The sequence below is a fragment of the Eubalaena glacialis genome, chromosome 14 (assembly GCF_028564815.1).
Source record: "Eubalaena glacialis isolate mEubGla1 chromosome 14, mEubGla1.1.hap2.+ XY, whole genome shotgun sequence".
Classification (NCBI taxonomy): Eukaryota; Metazoa; Chordata; class Mammalia; order Artiodactyla; family Balaenidae; genus Eubalaena; species Eubalaena glacialis.
In genome coordinates this window covers 87,959,731-87,977,207 of record NC_083729.1, presented here as the reverse complement: position 1 = coordinate 87,977,207, position 17,477 = coordinate 87,959,731, and the positions used below count along the sequence as shown (strand labels likewise).

The following is a 17,477-nucleotide window of genomic DNA, read 5'->3' as shown; positions in this document are numbered from 1 at the left end:
GTCAGGGGTGGAGGGGCACACTTCAGGTTAACCCAGGTGACTTCCAGGAGGCTCATGCGTCAATAAGGCAGCTGCTGGTTTTCTAGGTCCGGGATGATGAGAGTCAGGTGAAAGTGTTTTCGCAAATGTGGTACCAGGCGGCCCCTACCTTTTAGTGCTGACTCTATGTTGAGTTCAGCCAAAGAAAGATGTCCCTGAGTCCAGACAAAACGAGGAGAGGCGGAAGGAGTGTCCTGATTTAAGAGTCCTTATTACAGCAAAAGAAACCATTCTGAAAAGCAGGTTAGCTACTAAAAGATGGCAAGGAACAGAATAATGATTTTGCCCTAAAAAAGATTTTCCTGCCAGCCTTCCTCTTCGTGCCCTCTCGCACACGGCCTCCTCCTCCAAAGAGCCGCATTGAAAACGGACCCCAGATTGGAGTTGTTTTCTACTCCAGCAGCCGCATGATAACCTCATACTCAAGAAAACCCACTTAAAAAAAAAGTCACATGTAAGATGCTTAATTCGTTTTATACATATCCTAGCTTCTCAGAAGTGGCATTTCAGAAAAAGTAAATAAAACCGGCTCTTCTATTTTTGGTCCTTCTTTAAAGAGCTACATTCAAATTCCTGCTCTGAATGTCCCTGTGATAGTCTCTTAACCTCTCTGAGCCTTGGCGTCTTGTACACAAAACGGGGACCAAACAGAGCTTCCCTCCAGAGACTGCTGTCGAATCCAAGGCGCTAATGTGTGCGACAGTGACAGTGGACACAGCCCTGACCCCAGACCCGATGATATTTTACCTTGCCTCATGTGTTAAGGAAACATGATAAAGAGAGGCCCAAGCGGCGCAGGTGACAAAGTTAAGGCATAAAAGACGCGCAGGTGGGAAAGTCCTACCGTGGACCCCGGCCCCCCAGATGTGAGAAGCACTTTGGGAAGTTGTTCAAATAAAGAGGCATTTCATCCTTTATCTTGGAAGTGAGCGAGTTCTGTGCTTTTATTTTGTTTATCTGGAAGGAAGTCGATGTCAGCAGCTACAAGAGCGAGTGGGTTCCAGAAGTGAAAGGGGACAGTCTGTGTCCCGCGTGTGCTTGTTCCTCCATTCCCAGCAACCCCGAGACTCTGACTCCCTTATCTGACTGTCACGTTGGAGAGCAGATTGCGTGGTGCTCCGAGAGATAGGACGGATCTGGGGTGAGGCTGACCGTTCAAGCGGCAGGCATTCCCCCTCCCAGTACTTCCAGGCGTGAGTGTACTGGCCGAGGCTGGGGAAAGCCTCATCCTTGCATTGGCTGGATTTCAGCTGAGAAGCAACATCCTCAGGTCTCAGGGAAAAAGGGAAGCACAGAACCTCCTGGAAGGGTCAGCAGGTCTGCCTGGCTGCAGGACCTGGGGCTCCAGGAGCAGGGAGAGGCTCCTTTGCTTTCTGAACCTCTAATTTTCATCTGGAAAAGGTGAGCTACCTTGTGCTGGATGATCTCTGAGGTCCTATCTTAGTCCATTCTGGCAGCTATAACAAATGACCAGAGACTGAGTGGCTTAGATGACAGAATTTATTTCGCATAGCTCGGGAGGCCGGACATCCAAGATCAAGATGCCAGCGTGGTCAGTTCTGGTTAGGATTCACTTGCCACCTGCAGGTGGGGGCCTTTTTGTTGTGTCCTCACATGGTGGAAGGAGGGCTACCGAGCTCTCTGGCCTCTTCTTATAGGGGTATTAATCCCATCCACGAGAGCCCCACCCACATGACCTAATCACCTCCCAAAGTCCCACATCCAAACACCATCACATTGGGATCAGGATTTCAACATATGAATTCTGGAGGAGGCACAAATATTCAGTCCGTTGTAGGTCCTTTCCTTCCATCTCAAAGCCAACTTATTTTTTAAATTAATTTTTATTGGAGTATAGGTGATTTACAATGTTATGTTAGTTTCAGGTGTACAGCAAAATGAATCAGTTACATATATACATATATCCATTTTTCTTTTAGATTCTTTGCCCATATAGGTCATTACAGAGTACTGAGTAGAGTTCCCTGTGCCATACAGTGGGTCCTTATTAGTTATCTATTTTATATATAGTAGTGTGTATATGTCAATCCCAATCTCCCAATTTATCCCTCCCCTGCCCTTTCCCCCTTGGTAACCATAAGTTTGTTTTCTACATCTATGACTCTATTTCTGTTTTGTAAATAAGTTCATTTGTACCATTTTTTAAGATTCCATGGGACTTCCCTGGTGGCACAGTGGATAAGAATCCACCTGCCTATGCAGGGGACATGGGTTCGATCCCTGGTCGGGGGAGATTCCACATGCCGCAGAGCAACTAGGCCTGTGCACCACAACTACTGAGCCTGAGCTCTAGAGCCTGCGTGCCACAACTACTGAGCCCACACACAACTACTGAAGCCCGCGTGCCTAGGGCCCATGCGCCGCAACAAGAGAAGCCACCGCAATGAGAAGCCCGCGCACCACAACAAAGAGTAACCCCAGCTCGCCACAATTAGAGAAAGCCCGCGCACAGCAACGAAGACCCAACACAGCCAAAAATAAATAAAATTAAATCTTTTACAAGAAGAAAAGATTCCACATATAAGGGATATCATATATTTGTCTTTCTCTGTCTGACTTACTTCACTCAATAGGATAATCTCTAGGTCTATCCATGTTGCTGCAAATGGCATTATTTCATTCTTTTTAATGGCAGAGTAATATTCCATTGTGTATATATATATATATATATATATATATACACCACATCTTCTTTATCCATTCATCTGTTAATGGACATTTAGGTTGCTTCCATGTCCTGGCTATTGTAAATAGTGTTGCTATGAACATTGGGGTGCATGTATCTTTTTGAATTATGGTTTTCTCTGGATATATGCCCAGGAGTGGGATTGCTGGATCATATGGTAGCTCTATTTTTAGTTTTTTAAGGAACCTCCACACGGTTCTCCATAATGAAAACCAACTTATTAACCAGAATCGGCATATTTGTGTGTGTCCAGTCCAAAGACTAAACTCCTGGTTCCACTGAAAATCAGGAGATCCTTGCTCTGTAAGGAATTCTGACACAGGAGGAAAGTCACAGGATTCTTCCAGGGTGGTCAGAGCTGAGTCCCAATTCCACAGGCCAACCCTCTTTAGAGAGAAACAAAAGGTCACAAGAAATAGCACATCACGTTTATCATGGCGAAATGCCCCACACATCCCATAAAATCTTAGAATTCATGGGAACATGCTGAGTCTATGTGATTTAGTTTGAATTTTCAGGCACCAAATGTTTTCAGGCTACTTTGTTCTTATAAATGGCAAAAGCTTTCGAAAGCAAACTGCAAGCCCAAGCCACTGCCAAGATGTTCTAAGTATTTGGCTTCTATAGTTGAAGGATTTCACTTTTTCCCATGACGTTAGTTTTCAAGAGAACACTGGCCTATATTGTGTTTTTAATTGCTAGCATGTACCTTGTGTGAAAGAAAACCAAGTACTTCATTCAAAAAGAAGTCACCTTGGGGCTGGCATTTACCCAGCTGGGTGTGGAGGAGCTTGAATGACGAGCTGGTCACAACAGCAAGTAATAAGAAGAGTACTACAACTTTTCAGCTTTATGGAACTCTTTCACAAACATTCTCTCCTCTTGGTTTTCCCCCTTCAGTATCAATACCTCCCTGTTAAGATGAAGAGACTGAGTGTGTATGTGACTTGCCGAGGTCACTTGGCCACAGCGACCGTGTCAGGGTGTCAGGGCTTTCTGCCGCGGGCCACAAGCTGTCGTCACTAAGTCATTGTCAAATGCTGCTGACTCACCATAAAAAACACTGAAATAATGCCATTTGCAGCTACATGGATGGACCTAGAGATTATTATACTAAGCGAAGTAAGACAGAGGAAGACAAATATCATATGATATCACTTATATGTGGAATCTAAAATATGACACAAATGAACTTATTTGTGAAACAGAAAGAGACTCAGAGACATAGAGAACAGACCTGTGGTTGCCAAGGCGGGGAGGGAGATGGTGGAAGGATGGATTGGGAGTTTGGGATTAGCAGATGCAAACTAGTATACAGAGCATGGATAAACAACAAGGTCCTACTGTAGAGCACAGAGAACTCTATTCAATATCCTCTGGTAAACCATAATGGAAAAGGATATGAACAAGAATGTATATATATGTATAACTGAATCACTCCACTGTACACCAGAAACTAATACGACATTGTAAATCAACTACACTTCAATAAAAAAAGAAAAAAATGCTGCTGACCCATACGGCAATGGCCACCCCATGCTGTGATTTAAAATCAGGTCATAGGTCAATGCTGCCACATGGGAGAAAAAGGCTGCAGGCTTTTATAAGTATCTCATATAAACAGGTTGCAATATACATACAGGAGCTGCCAACCTGAGATGTTAGAAAATACAAACACAGCCTCAAGTGAGTTCCTCCTAACAATGCCACCCCACAACCTGAGGGATGAGACTCTGCTGCTTAACAGAGACAAGAACTTAGACACGTGGCACGACGGAAACCAGGGTTTGGTCCATAAAGCAGAGGTTAGACAGCTGGCCACTCTGAACAGCTGACCGGTGCAAACACAGCACAGTTTTGGAGAAACTGGGAACACAGAGGGAACTATTCTTCTTTTTAAAATATAGGCACGCCCCACAAGTTCCCAGGTCTTTGCAGGAAGGGGTCATCGCAGCCTCTGGAGCTGGTTAGCTGCAGCTTCTCCTGTGTGCTTGGAGAACGCCACCAGTCGAGGCCGAGGGAGATAAGAGAGGGGGGAAACAGGCCACTCCTACTCAGTAACTCCATATGGACCCGACAGCACAGGTCCAGATAAATGGGCACAAGCTGGGCGGATGTCTCACTGCCCAGACGTGGGTGTCTTCTCAGAGCACAGGGGATGGTGGCCTGGCGCTGGGCAGCCAAGGTAGAGGCACTGGTTGAGGACCTGCCAGGGCAGATCCAGCCAGGAGAACCTCCCAAGGAAGTGCTTGGGACATCCAGGATGAAGATGAGTGGGGAGGGGACCTGAGCTGCCAGCGGCCCCCGTGCAGGAAGCCGGGCGCTGCTGAGCTTCCTTGGACACTGCTGAGCGGATTACACCTGCTGTTTGGCAGCTGGGAACCCAACGTCCACGATCTCCTCTCGTTTCTTCCACTGAGCCCTGTGATCGCCTACCTGCCGGCCCTGCACGAGGTGTGGGGTGCAGGGGGCTCGCAGACCAGCCTGAGCCCAGGCTCGGGCACAAGAATGACACGCACACATGTGGACCAGGGCAACGATCCGGGACGCCGGGTCCAAACCAAACTGTTAGAGAGTCATGGCTGCAGCCCTGCCCGGAAGCATCCTGTTACTCACCTGAGAGCAAGTGAAGGACTCAGAGCTCTGAGAACTAAGCGTCAGCCTGCTGAGGGGTGAGTGACGGCCAAGAAGGTGGAAGTGCAAACCTGAGCTAGTGGAGAAGTCAGGGCTGGGATGTGAGATGCAGGGGAGGGGGTCTGTGCTCATCAAGGCCGCCTTCATTTAACTCTAAAATCGAGGGGTCTTGTGCTTCCCCTGGACACAGCCTCCAAAAGTGGAGCCTTTCCAGATCCAATGAAAGTAAAGGTGACAGTCACAGGGCGGAGGTTTTTTCTGAGCTGCCACCCCATGCTGGTAAACCTGGTGTGCGGAGGTGAGTGACAGACTCCCAAAGAGGGACTGTGGCGCGTGACAAGTGCTTCCAGGATCCCAGGACCAGGCAGAACGAGGCCGCCTCGCGCCCTCAGTGTCGAGAGCTGAGAGGCAGGGGCTGGAGTGGACACACTGCGGGGAAGTCCCAGAAGTGGCTCGAAAATCAGAAGCTCTCTTACCTCAAATGAAATCAGTTTGTCTTGAGCCATAAATCCAAGTGATTATTATCAGCCAAGGGCTACACAGGATCGGAAATAGAAGAAAGTTCTCTAGCTGGAGTGATAGTAAAACCTCGACAAAACCCCCGTGCAAATTTGCTGTGAATGAGTTTCTCTCTCTGACAATCAACGTAAAGGGGAAGGGAGGATTTTAGAAATAAAATCCTCCCTGACCATTAAGAAAGCCTTGGTGAGGTCAAGAGTTATCTCTGCTTTGGGTCTTTGGAGGAACTGATAGTCCAGAGCGACACAACAATTCATTCTTGGCAACATTCCACCCCACCACAAACACACACCAACACTGGGGGTTTTAAATTGTTTTCATAGTTTTAGTAGAACATGATCTCCAGGGAAACAGGCATCTTATGTAGTAAATGATGATGACACCATGGGCCATGTCTTTTTTTTTAATTTGTTAATTTCTTTTCTTTTTTTTTTTTTTTTGAGGAAGTCTCTTTTATTTTTTTTAGTTTTCTTTTTTTTCTTGCAACAAGAGAAGCCACCGCAGTGAGAAGCCTGAAGCCAACTATACTCCAAATTTCATATTGGACTAGAGGTGATTAACAATGTTGTGTTAGTTTCGAGCGTACAGCAAAGTGATTCAGTTATACATATACATGTAGCTATTCTTTGTTTTTTCTTTTTTTTCGGAGCTTGGCATGCAGGATCCTAGTTCCCTGACCAGGGATTGAACCCATGCTCCTGCAGTGGTAGCACAGAGTCTTAACCACTGGACTGCCAGGGAAGTCCCCATGTATCTACTCTTTTTCAAGTTCTTTTCTCATTTAGGTTATTATAGAGTATTGAACAGAGTTCCTTGTTGGTTATCTATTTTATATATAGTAGTGTGTACATGTCAATCCCAAACTCCCAATCTACCCCTCCCCTGGACCCTTCCCCTCAGGCCATGTCTTTTGTAGATGGTACAAATGAGGGTGTTGATGTGGAAAATCCATGATTTGTTGGATCAACTCAGCAGCCGGGATGGGCTCTTCCCTGTCTCACTCCAACCCACCTCCTCCCAAAAACTTCTCAGGCTGCGAGGCAATGTCTAACCCTCCCCCCACTCTGACAACATGCAGGCTGACTGTTCACACTGCCATGTGTACACCTATCACGCTGCCTATTTCTTTCTTTTTTTTTTTTTTTAAGGGCATACAGTTTTTTTTTTTAAATTAATTAATTTTTTGGCTGCGTTGGGTCTTCATTGCTGCGCGTGGGCTTTCTCTAGTTGCGGCGAGCGGGGGCTACTCTTCGTTGCGGTGCGTGGGCTTCTCACTGCGGTGGCTTCTCTTGTTGCAGAGCACGGGCTCTAGGCGCATGGGCTTCAGTAATTGTGGTACGTGGGCTCAGTAGTTGTGGCTCACAGGCTCTAGAGTGCAGGCTCAGTAGTTGTGGCGCATGGGCTTGGTTGCTCCATGGCACGTGGGATCCTCCAGGACCAGGGATTGAACCCGCGTCCCTGCATTGGCAGGCGGACTCCCAACCACTGTGCCACCAGGGAAGTCCCATGCTGCCTATTTCTAAATAGGCCTTAACCTTGCAAAACGAAACAGAGGAAAAATTGAAGCCTTCTAGTTCTGAAATTGAAATAATACTGGTATTCTGTAGATAGCACTAAAGATAAATCTGAATTTCACTGAAATGGGCTATTAGTGAGGATCAGTGATTAGGCACCAGACTTGAAATGGAATTACCCTGTCCCTGGGAACTTCCCCAAAACATTAGATTTTCTTCTCTGAATTAAGGCGAAAAAATGTGATTAACATGTTTTATGTGTTTCATCCATCCCATTTGCTTTCCTGTCTTCTCTTGCAGAATTGGAAAATTTCATACAGCAAACTCATATTTCTGCTCTGCTTCACGAAATGCACGAAGTCTTTGTTTAAATGACTCCTGTATATTCAGAGATAGAACGTCTGTCAGAGTAAAAACTGTGGATCCCAGAAACAACAAGGCTTCTTAGAAACGCTTGGGCAGCCCACTGTCTGACTGGATTGAGGAGGGTCTGGAAGGCTGTCTCCTCCAAGTTTCCTTGGAAACAGATCACTGGAGGGGTGTGTCTCCTAACACCACTTCAGGACTCTTTGGAGATTACTGCAAGGTTGATCATGTCTAGTTAGTTTTCATGGAGAGCCTCCATTTCAAACATTCTCTTGTGTGTCCTCACAAACCACTGAAACACTCCAAAAACAATTATCATGGCCTATTACACAGCCATTAAAATCATGTTTACCCGGAATACTCAATGAATTGGAGTTTGGTTAAGACATGGAGACACAGCACCCTTCCATACTGTGTTACTCATATACCTGGCAGCATCTATCAATCTTTCAAAGAGGTGTGCCCCTTTACCCAGGAATCCTCCACTGGTAATCCCTGAGAAAAATCTGAAATGTACCTGAAGCTATACAGATCAGGAAGTTAATATAAGCAATGTTTGCAATAGTCAAGAAGTGGAAACAAAGCACAATAAATGTTTAACAGTAGGGAATGGGTTAAATGAATTATGTGTCAGCCATACTTTTGAATATTACTATGTAACCTTTAAAAAGAATAGATATAAGAAATGACCAAAAAAAACACCTCATGCCACACACAAAAAAGTCACTAAATAAAACGCATAGAATTAGCTCTGTTGGTTTAGAAAGAAAATGTACATGTATGGGTGTATACGTAAATGCAGCGAAAATGACTAGTAGGTTATACCCACATGGCTAACAGCAATCACCTCCTGAGAGGGGTGGAGAGCTGTGGGATGCGTCAGTTAGGATGCTTTTGGCTACAACTAACAAAAAACCCAACTCGACCTGCTTTAAGGGGTCAGGAAGGCTTCAGGTCCCAAACGTCCTAAATCAGAGACTCCTCTTGGGTAATTCGGAAGGTCAAGGGCACTGTGGAGGCCCCATTCTTCACCTTTGCATTCTTCTGCAGGTTAGTTGGGACCTGGCCCAACCTGCTCTGGTGGCTGACGGCTGCCCCACTTACAGGAATTGTGTCCATAAGAAGAAAAGCTGCCGCGTCCTCCCGCGCCTCTTTTTAAGAGTCAGGGAAGCCCCCCCCCCCCCAGTAACCCACCCTCACATTTGATTGGCCAGGATGAGGGCCATCTGCTCACCTCGAGCCTATCACTGGCGAGGACAACAGGCCCCGCCCCATGGTTGCTCAGCCAATCAGGATTTACCCCTGAGACACGTGGACTAGGGTTGACTCCTGAGCAAAATCAGGTTTCTACCCGGCAGAAAAAAGGGGGTGATGATTAGGTAGGACCAGACAGCAAAGCGGATCTTTTTCCTTTTACTAAGAAGTGGTTGTGGATTACTTGAAAATTTTAAAAGATGATATTATTTTTAAAAATCTAACATTAAAAAAAATAATTTTAATGCATAGAAAAAAGACTGAAGGGAAACACACCTCGAGATTGTGGGTAATCTTCATTTTCTTCAGTCTTTTCTACATTTGCCAAAAATTAAGTATACTTTTATAACAGAAAAATAACTTTTACAACGTTCTCCAGTTCTGAGTATTTTGACTTTCAAAGGGGCCCAGATATCCCTCGAGACATTGCACAGTGCCACTTTTGGTTCAGAAGAGGCTGGAAGTATCGTGCAGCTCGGCTCTGTCACCTGCCTTCCTTTAGGAGGGCTTGTGTCCACCAGAAGCCCAGACGATTTTCAGGGACCTGGGACATAACCCTCCATGGCCTTCATCAAAGTAACGAAATGCATCAAGTCAGGGCCCTGGGTCCCACCTCCTACCCTCTGGCCCTACCTCTGCTGTGATCTCCATTTTAAGTGTTCAGATGCTCCCTGCCCCGCCTTCCCTCCCTTGTTACCATATCCCCTCCCCCCAGGTCTGCTTTTGCTCCAATCACTGCTCTACTTGTCCTTCCCTCACACATAACACAGGGTCACACAGGCCGTTGCCATTCTCTTGCACTTGATTTTCAAGGTTTATTTGGGCAGGGCATGGAGTTAGGAGTGGGAGCAGAGAAATCTCCTTTGCAAATAATAAGTGGAACTCTCAAACATACCCGTAAGAGCAACGTGGGCTGAAGTATTTAGAGGGCTACCCAGATTACCCCTCCTAAAATCAGGGTGAAGGAGACCGCTACCTTGGAACATCCATCTTCCCCAGACGTCAGGAGGAAGCTATCACCTCAGAGCATGAAATATAAAGAGCTGGGTGGTGAATTCCCACCCACCCCGCACTGCCTTCAGGGAACTCAGATTAAACTGAAGAGGGCTGATGGATGGCTCTGACCCTTAAAAGGGCCTGGTCAGGGACACACCAATGCCCTTCCCTCCAAAACATATTTTTAAGGCGTGCCTGATTGCCACAAACACCAGTCGGTCTTAATCAACAGAACCTACAGGGTGAGTACCAGGCACAGCCTCAGGTAAATATATTGCTAGAAGAGTATCACCAAGGCTCACCAGAAGCCAGGGCCCTGCAGAAGAGTGGAGATGTGGGTGCTTCCCATCATTCCATTTTGCATCCCATTAACTTGCACAGCTGCCCGCCCTCCATCCCCAGGTGGGGTTCTCTACTGCCGACCTTGGGTTTGTTGATTAACCAAATGGAATCTCTAATTGGTGAACTACACACAAAAATATTTTTAGGAACCTCTTCTTCCTCCTTGCCTCACAGCCATCAGCAGTAATAAAAGCAATCCCTTTTGTTATGCCTCACATGTGTCCTTCACTGGTCATCCTACCAACTTGACGAGGTAAGCATTATTCCCATTATTTTTCTGACCAGGACACTGAGGCTCAGGGAGGTTAAAAAAAGTTGCCCCAAGTCACACAGTAGCTGAGCAGGGAGGCTACCCCAGGTCTGTCTGATTTCAATATCTGCATTTTATTTCCTGGCGAGTCACAGAGCTTTCCATTTAAAGAAGACTAGAGATCAAGGATGACCAATGTGAGAGCCCTACCAGAAAAACCCCCTTTCCTCGGCCCCTCTCTGGCCACACCACTGAAGAGTGGTGTTCCAGGGCCTCATTTCAGTCTAGAAAGAATCTCCCTTCCTCATCTTAGCTCCCTGAGGGCAGGGAAGACCCATGTGCTTTCTTTCCCTGTCACCTGGGCCTACTACGCAATAGATGCTTGGTCAACACAGGCTGAACTGAATTAAGAATATTCCAGAAACTTCTAGTGTGTCACAGCCTCCAGAGCACCTGGGATCTTGTAAGAAATGCAGAATCTCAGGTCCCAACCCAGACCCACGGTCCCCAGACAATCAATGCCACGTGCTATAAAGTTTGACACGGGATGTTCTGCACCCTCCACTTTTTTTTTAATATACCTTTGTTTGTTTGTTTTTTCACACCAACATAGAAGATAAACTTTCGTTTCTATTCCGAGTCATCATATGGAAACCACACATTGTCTTATGACCCACAAAAATTCAAGTGATCTCTGGGGGAACTTTACCCAAGAGATTACTTTGCTTAAAATGCCAAGTGGTCCCCAACCTCAAAGAATTCAGTGAGAAACAGTCGCGCCTTAGATAAAGACTGCATTAAAAAGAAATTCCCCCTTTAAATATGTTCACATTTAGTAAGTGTTTATTTAGTGCTCTAAGGTGCTATTAATCATCTTCAGATTTAAACTAGAATTACTCAGAGTTGAGTACCCCATTAGCATTCAGCAATTTCTACCCTTTGGATAACTGTCATCGACAAGTCAGCTCATTTCCTACACCTACTTATTACTGAGCACTGATGATGAACAAGGCCTCCGAGGGATGAGATGGTGGGGGGAGTATGAATGTGGCAGTCCCTGACCTCCTATCTTTGCTACACATAGAATGAAGAACAGGAACATGCTAGTCAAATATTTCTGTAAGCAAATAATGCATATCATTTCCACTATTTAAATGCAAAACTCAATTAGATGCTTCTTTGATGCAGCCAATTACACTGTTGCTGTAAGAAAGCCAAGAATACGGTGTCACTGGGCTATTTTCAACACCCCATAATCTGACCTCTCTTGGGAAAGAGATGCCACTCTGTGCATGGCATCAGCATGGGACAGTCGGTGCCCGGATCACCATGGAAAAACGGACTTTTCACGGAAAGAATAAAATACGTACTTGTTTTAAAAATTAAGAAAAAGGACTTAGCCCTCTGGAGGCTTAAGGTTCAAAAACCAAACTTATGAAAAATTACTATAAAGGTGGTGATATAAAGAGCATATGCATGCATTATTATTTTAATCTGAAAGAAATCACTAATTTTGAATGTTTAACCTAAAAACTAGTAGCAGTGCTAAAAGCCAGCTATAAAGATTACCAAGAGTTAAGAAAGATTGTTCCAAAAATAAGATGAATTCAACTTCATAACGACACACATCAGATGATGTCGTCATTTTAAACTATTTTTACTATTTTTTAAATCATTTTCATAATTAAATAGCCAGAAATAGTAAAAAGGGGCCCAAACACTTACAAGAATCAAACAAGCTTAAAAACAATTGTCATTTTCTACAGAAAGATGAATTCTTGAGTCACCATCTGAACACTCGCTTCTCCAATCAGGGAATTTTTTTCATCACACTAATTAGTGAAGCCTCACTTGGTTCTTTTCTTGGCATGTTTAACTCTTTAGGGGGTAACGTTTTATTAATAACATATTTCCTCTGGAATATATTCCCTTCTCTGGCCTCCATGGGAGTCACTATGGGGACCAGTGAGAATAAAACTGATTCTACGCCTGCTACAGTGGGACAGATCAGCAAATAAATAGAGGCATCGATTTCCAAGAAGAAAATGGCTAAAAACAGCATATTTACAATTCTTCTAATCCACACTCCACATCTCTCTGTGAGATGGAAGACAATTACTGAAAACCTTTATGGTGCACACTTTATTTTTAACTAAATCTTTAGGTAGACTGCTGAGAAATGCCAATACTTCTATCGGTCTTGGTTTACCTGTGCAAACAGATTTTTTTGCTTTTGCAAAATAGTGGCCCAAGCCTGAATAGCTCATTTAAACATCATATGTATTGGGGAGTTATTTTAAAATACATTTGGGGGGGTATTTTTGGCAAACTTCTCCTTCAAGAAATCTTCTGGGCAGAAAGACGCAGCTACTACTTGCCCTTGAATTTTGAACTAGCACCTCCCAAGGAAAAGCAATTAAAACTTGCTGTGTTTTAATGCAAGTCATAATGAGTTGGTCAATTCACTGATCAGGGACTGAGTTAGCTACTGTCCGATAGGCAGAGGGATGGACAGGGCTGAACCCTGCCAGGAACTGCCTTAGAGCTAATTATCTGGGAAGTCCAAATGGGGAAAACCCTTCTATTAAGGAAAAGAAGGTTTGGGTTCTAAATAATCAAGAATGACCAGTTCGTCTCTGCTAATTAAGTTAATAACTACTCAATATTTTACCTTAAAGAAACAGGCCAATCAATTTAATGAATCAAAGGAGCAGGTACTAAAAAGACGAAACTCGCCAAGCTCTCCCCTTTCGGACCCCTTCTGAACACCTGTTGAACTCAGGGGCTTTTAACTTTCCGAACTAAAGCCTCCCGGGTACAACCTTGGGAGCTTTTAGACTTTCTGGAAGTGCGTACGTATTTTTAAGGTTTCCATCTTGCTTCATCAACAAAACTGGTTACTAATTATTTATGAACCACAGGGCTGAAAACAAACTTTCTTACCTTGAGCAGTTAAGGAGGGGCAGGCAGAGGAGAGGGGTTGGTTTTTAATTTGGCCCCTCGGTACCCGTCCCTACCCCGCCCCCCGCCCCCGTTACCGACCCCGCGGCGCTCTACGGAAAGGTCAAAGGTAAGCCTCTCTCCTCGGCTCTGGGAGCGGGCGCACCTCCCAACAAAATAACACCCTGGCATCCAACCTGAGGAGCTCCGGGTAGCACGGCGGCGCGAGGGGCCGGGCCACGCGCTCTCCGGGCGTCCAGGGGGCAGGCTCGGCACCCATTCCGGCCCGGAACCAATTCCGACCTAGGTGGTGCCCGGGGCGCGCACGGCACTCTCTCCGGGGGTCCCCGGCGCCCCACGCTCCGGGGCGGGGCGCGCGGTGGGGCTCGGGGAGGCCAATGGGCGACCCTCGAGGCTGCTACCCGGGCACGGCCTCCGCCCACCCCGAAGGTACTCTCAGAGCACCCCAGATCCTGAGGTTCGGGGTGTCTCGTCCTCTGCCTCTTTGGCGAGACGCACACGGAGCCCACCCGCCCGGCCGCCGCTGCGGTCCCGCAGGACGCGATGTCCCCGCCGCGGGACCCGGGACTGGGGATGGGGACCCAACCGCCCCGCGCCCCCGACCCCGCGCCGCGCAGCCCCGGGCCCGAGCGTCCCTCCGCACCCCGCGCGTCCACTGCGCCGGCGAGCAGGTGACGGAGTCTCGCGACCCCGCGCGCACGCCCTCCCACCCGGTCCACCCGCGTCCCGGGGTGCGGCCCTTACCTCGGAGCGGGCCGGGGCGGCCCCGCGGGGCCGGGCGCGGACTGGGCCGGGGAGACGCGCCTCCCGCCGCCGCCGCTGGGAGCCGAGGCGGCGAGCGGGCGCGGCGAGCTCCTCCCGGGCGGCGGCGGGAGGCGCTGCTCTAGCAGCCGCCGCCGCCGCCGCCGCCGCCGCGGCTGCGGGTCTCGGAGCTACGCGACCGCGGCTCCCGGGCCGCCGCCGCCGCGGGTTCTCTTGGCTCCTGCGGGAGGCCCGCTGCTCGCGCGGCAAACTCTTCCGCACGCAGAGCCGGCGGGGAGAGCCGCAGCCGCCTCTTCCTCCTCCCCCTCCCTCCTCCCGCCTCCTCTCGGTCCTCCTCCTCCTCCTCCTCCTTCCCTCCGCTCCCGCTGCCGCCGCCGCCGGCCGGGTCTCTCCTGGCCGCACGCCGGGCCTTGGCCGCGACCCAGCCTGGGCCACGCACCCTGCGCGCCGTACGGGCAGATGGGCCCCCGGACCCCCCAGTTTCCCTGGGCGGCGCAGACACCCGCGCCCCGAGGCCGCCACCGCCTCTGCTGGGCTGCCGGGGACGCGCGGCGGGGTCCGGCGGTGGGCGAGGGGTCGGGACTGGGCGCGGGGCGGGGGCGGGGATGTGCTTAGAGGGAAACTGGCCAGAGGGAAGGCCAGCAGATGCGGGGCTGCCGGCTGAGGTCCCGTCAAAGTTGTCAGTGGGGGTGGCGGGGAATCTTCCTCCCCTGCCCCGTGCCGACCCTCGCCCTGCCCGCGGCCACCCCGCTGTCCCGTACGCTGGGGGGCGAGCGCGCCACCGCGGTCCCCTGCACGCCGTCCTCGCAGGGCGGGCCTGCTCGCGGAGCCCCAGCCAGGGCACCGGGCGCGTCTCTGCGCGCCGACCACTGCGCTTTCTCAATGAGAGGCGGCGAGGGTCGGGGAGACGCCGGCGAGCGCGGTTCGCGGAGGACCGCGGCGCCTGCTGGGGAGGAATGATCGCTGTTTCTTCCAAGGCGAACGTAGCTGGTCCGGAAAATGGGTCAAGGATGGAAAGGAGCCGGCTCATTGCCCCCTTCCTAAGCAGAGGCCCGAGGGGTGGGGGACCGTGGCCAGGAGCGCGCACCCGGAGCTCCACGCGGCCGCTCCCTCCCCTCCCCCGCTGCCCTCCTCTCCTTTTGCATCAGTGCAGGAAATGTTCCACTGACCTACATATTTTTCCAAACATACGTGACCTTTTTTTTTTTTTTTCCCTCTGTGGGAGGAGACAGGCGAGAATCCAAGAAAAGGAGAAGCTGGAGCGGCGCGCGCGAGGAAACGGGGAGGCTTTCACCGAACACAGACACGTGCACATAAATAGTCCCAGGAGCCAAGAGCTGCTGTTCCATAGTCTGCTGGGCTCCGAGACAGAGTCGGGTGGGAAGGGGAGACCCTGCGCCCCGCCGAGGCCCGGAACGGTGACCAGCTTCCCCTAGCCTAGCAGACCCCACTCCATCCTCGGCGGCGGCGTTCCCCACGTGGAGGCGCCTGGCGAGAAGCCCAAAGGAGGGGCGAGGTCTCCTACCCCCGGGAGGTCCCCCTTCCCAGACATCACAGAGGTACAGTGCCTGGCGCAGCGCTCTGCGCCCAGCAGCCTTTTTTCGGATGTCCCTGGGTCCTTCGCACATTCCTGCAAGTAGCCCTGGAGAGGAAAGCGCCCCCACCGGTCCTTTTCCATCAGACTCCTGTTTTGCGGCCAGAAGGAATCTCCTAGGGCCTTTCCTCTGAACATCAGACGGGGCCCCCAATTCGGTTCCAGGGCCCTGGCTTTATTCTCTCCCCGCTCGAGTTCAAGACAAACCCTCTACCGCGCAGACCCGACCCACAACGCCTTATTTGGGCATGCAGCGCCGCACTGTCAATTAGATCAAAACGCTCACACAGAGCTCCTTTTTCCCCCCTGTAAAGTAGGTCATTCTCTTTATTTCCCTCTTGTATTATTTTTGTCTAATTCTCCTCCTGAAAAATAATCAGCTGCAGGAGCTTTGCGCATCCTGAGAAGCTGTTATTCTTAGGCTTGCTTCTGACTTGGAGGGCTTTTCAAGAAGGAGGAGGACGCATTTGGCACGTTGTGGTCTTGAAGTACCTCCCTTTCCAAAAGGAGAACATTTTAAAACTTTATTTTGCTTTGTTCTTTTACCCCCTCCCTTTACTTCGGGCAAGTACGTTTTGCCCTGCCCTTAAAGCGTGCCATGACTAATATCTACTAAAGGATAAAGTTGTGTGCCTTTAACCGGATTTAATGCAGAATTTAAAGCCACCTCCCTTCCTTTCTTGCTTTGAAAACGATTCCAGCTCCCTCCTCCTTCTCCCTTTTGGGAACTAGTTGAACAATCGTTAAACGATCTTTTAGGAAACAAATGGCCTACAGAAATAACACAGCAAGTAATTCCACAGTGCAACAAATATTTTTGCTATGGTCTGTTTTTACCTGTTGCCTGGTAGGATATCCTATTAAGTGTGTGGTTCCTGCCTTTTGATCATGGAGATGTTGTATACGTAGTTGTACTTATTCCAGACGCCATCCCATCTCCTAATGTTAATTCCACTGGGGTAGGACACCTGTCTGACCATAACGGGGAGTGGAGTCTGCAGCAGAGAACCCAGTCAGGACCAGAGCACATCATGCCCTTTCCCCAAATGTAGACAAGTCAAAGAGGGAAGTTTACCTCCTGTTCATTCTTTGCATTTGGCAGTTCAGTTCCTTTTATTGGCATTTGTTGAAGGCTTGTCATGAATCAGGCTGGGCTTGGCCTGTGAGGGATGGAGGGAAATTTGATAACAGTTTATGTCTGTACAAGAAGGGTTTACAATGTAAAGGCAGGGATAAAGATGAGGCCAGAAGAATCAGGATGGGCTTCCTGGAGGAGGTGACATTGCTGCTAGAATTTTTCATCGACCAGATAACAAAGTCTCATTGGATCAAAATCTGTGCATTACTCAAAATGTACAGCATGGAACAAAGGAACCATCTCAAAACTGCATTGCCAATTTGGGGAAATTCTGAAGTTTCATGTGGTTCGTCCTTTAAAAGAACATGTCTTTATTGATTGTATGGTGCAGTGATATGTCCAGGAACCCCAGCTATTTTTCAAAAAGTGAATATTTATGGAGGGGAGGATCAAATTGTTTT

General features: G+C 48.6%; 1 protein-coding gene across 2 annotated transcripts in view; it reads right to left on the bottom strand.

The window, feature by feature from the left end:
- Positions 1–14,398, bottom strand: part of NPAS2 (neuronal PAS domain protein 2) — a 189,759-nt gene extending 175,361 nt beyond the window's left edge. Inside the window, exon 1 of one of the 2 annotated variants that reach the window (XM_061168723.1) lies at positions 14,327–14,398. The gene's annotated coding sequence lies outside the window, so the exon portion shown is untranslated. The remainder of the gene's footprint in view (positions 1–14,326) is intronic. The other variant, XM_061168724.1, reaches the window with a different exon arrangement.
- Positions 14,399–17,477: the final 3,079 nt, after the last annotated feature.